We start from the raw sequence: 3,076 nt of genomic DNA on the forward strand, positions 1-3,076 counted from the left end.
AACTCTTGAGTTTGTTCGAGGTTCGCAACCTTCCCAGACCTCAAAGTGATTGCCTTTACCTGCTTCTTAGCTTCCTTCTTTCCTAGCACTTCAGTGTCACTAGGCAATGTACCAGGTTGATGATTTAGCAAGGCATTGGCAATTTGCCCAATTTGATTTTCCAAGGTCTTGATAGAAACAGCTTGACTCTTGCACATAAGCTTCAACTCCTCTAATTTAGATTTTTCATTAGCTGGTTGCAGCTGAAGTTGTTGTCTAGGTGCATACTGCTGTTGCCGAAAACCAGGGGGGTTGTACTGCTTAGCTGGATACTGCTGATAAGGCTTTTGAACTGCATTCTGAGCGTTACTCCAACTGAAATTAGGATGATTGTGGTTATTAGGATGATAGGTGACTGACACAGATTGTTGCAATCGCTCGAAGTTGCTCACAAACTGAGCTGATTCACTAGAAATTGTGCACTGATCAGTCTCATGGGCACCAACACAAACTCACAGATAATAGTGATTTGATTAACTCCAAAATTAGCCAAAGTGTCCACCTTCATTGTCAAAGCCTTAAGTTGGGCATCGATAACAGTATTTGTGTCCAACTCCAGAATTCCTGCTACTTTCCCCTGATTCAATCTCTGGGAAGGATTCGGGTACTCATTAGCAGCCATCAGTTCAATAAGTTCATAGGCTTCATCGTAGCTCTTAGCCCACAAGGCTCCTCCTGATACTGCATCAAGCATGGGCCTAGAAGTAGGACCCAATCCATTGTGGAAGCAGTGAATAATCATCCACTCAGGCATGTCATGGTTTGGGCACTTCCTTAGCATCTCCTTATATCGATCCTAAGCCTCACACAGAGATTCTCCAGTTTGATGCACGAACTGGGTAAGACCATTCCTGATTGCTGCAGTCTTCGCCATGGGGAAGAATTTAGTGAGAAACTTTTGAGCAAGATCTTCCCAAGTTGTGATAGACCCTGCTGGTAGAGAGTGTAACCGGAACTTAGCTTTGTCCCTCAGAGAGAATGGGAAGAGTCGTAGCTTGATAGCATCTTCAGTCACATCATTGAATTTGAAAGTGTCGCAGATCTCGATGAAATCCCTGATGTGCATGTTGGGGTCTTCAGTAGGAGAACCCCCAAACTGAACTGAGTTCTATATCATTTGGATCGTGCTTGACTTGATCTCAAAAGTGTTAGCCCTGATGGCTGGTCTGATGATGCTAGACTGAATGTCATTAATCTTAGGTTTAGAATACTCCATCAAAGCCCTCGGATTTTCTGCTTGATCACCCATAGCTACTACAATTGGCTCTTCAACTTGCTCTTCTTCTTTTACCTTCTTTGCTTCCTCAAAAACTTCCCTATGAACTACCACAAGTTATTCCTCGGCTTTATCCAGTGTTCTCTTACGAGTACGCGAATGCGTATGCATACACCCTCGCTAGAGTACCTGAGACCAGACAAGGAACAAATAAGTAACAATGTCTGAGTCAATGAACTTTAACGACCACTGATGGAAAGTACATAAACTATAAACTAACATTGCAGTCCCCGGCAGGCGGCGCCAAAAACTTGTTAGTCGCTAAACACGCGCTAATAATACACGCAAGTATACGAGTTCGTAAGTAGTATAGAATCTTTTCTAGTTCATTCCCACATAGACTGTATTGGTTAACTATCCAATTTATGCACCTAAGCAACAATGTATGGTTATTATCCAATGCTAAGACGATACCAAATTGAGATTGTTTATAATTAAGAATTACGCTAAAAATTCTAACTACAAGAATAAGATTGACTGAATTGATATATATGACAAAAATGGGATTCTAACTTCATTAAATACTTTATTCAATAGCCTTATTATTCTTAACCTTAGCATGCAATGGTGATGACACTAATCAGATAACATGAAACTGATAAACGCCAACTTTTGTTGCACGAGTACCATTCTACCAGACATCCACAAAAGAGATATAAGCTGAATAGGCACAAGTTATATTGAGACCCTATATGTCTGTAGAATTTGACAACATAATGGTTTAAGAACAAGTTATCTATCTTGATTACATAGGGAAAGTAAGATGGTTAAAATTACCTACGAATCATGCATAATAAATACATGAACCTATGTTAGCATGGCAAGTTCTAAATCCTTAAATTCACTTTCGCTTCATTAGGAATTAACACACTATCTTATAAGTTCGTGATGCTCATAAGATGAATACGCACAACCAATACTAGGATATTATACAATCACCACATACTAAGGCATCAAACAATTTAACTAAAGAAATCCATAATTAACTCCGCTAGAACCCCACGATAACGATTAGCCTATAATCGGACTCATCATCAACGTGGGTTCCGATGAAAACATGATATAACAAATGTAGTCTTTATACGAATAAATAAAACCAAGTACAAATAGGAGTATAGGTTCAGCAAAATAAGAAACAAGCATCCAAATTACAACTCAAAACAAAGATTCACAAGAATAAATTAAATCATCTTCGCCTTTGTTGAATTGTGCTAAAGGTCTATTACCGTCTTCTCCTTGCGCTCTGGTCCGTCTCTGACTTGTTATATATTAAAAATGACCTAATATGAATATATATAGCAGCCCTCAACAATCTGGAAGCTTCCCTTTTAGAATTGTAATGGAAACAGGATTCTGAAATTCGGCCTCGGCGCGGGCGCGTGCTATCACAGCGCGGGCACGCTGCATTTCTGGAACCCCGGTGCGGCCACGCGTTATCACAGCGTGGGCGCGCCGTCCTTCCAGGAAAAACTCAGATTTCTTCATAAAACTTGCTGCTTCGAGTCGGCTTTCCATGAGCTTTTATTCCAACACCACTTGGACACCAAATTAGCACCAAAACAATGCTAATTCACCTGATTACCCGAATAGTGCCTGAAATGCAAAAACACTAGAAAACACATTAAAACACATAACAACTTGAGTACAAATACACCAATTCAAAGCTTATTAGAGCATAATAAAGCATCATAAATGCCACTCAACAGTTCCTACACCAAAGAACAGAAGTGTATTTGGAATAAAGTTGGTGTACAAGAACAA

The 3,076-nt window shown here is 39.9% G+C and overlaps 1 non-coding gene across 1 annotated transcript; it reads left to right on the top strand.

Moving 5' to 3' along the window:
- The first annotated feature begins 791 nt into the window (after positions 1–791).
- Positions 792–898, top strand: LOC141669260 (small nucleolar RNA R71). The gene has a single exon (XR_012553548.1). It is a non-coding gene; the product is annotated as a small nucleolar RNA R71 (small nucleolar RNA).
- The last annotated feature ends 2,178 nt before the right edge of the window (positions 899–3,076 follow it).

The sequence above is a fragment of the Apium graveolens genome, chromosome 6 (assembly GCF_009905375.1).
Source record: "Apium graveolens cultivar Ventura chromosome 6, ASM990537v1, whole genome shotgun sequence".
Classification (NCBI taxonomy): domain Eukaryota; kingdom Viridiplantae; phylum Streptophyta; class Magnoliopsida; order Apiales; family Apiaceae; genus Apium; species Apium graveolens.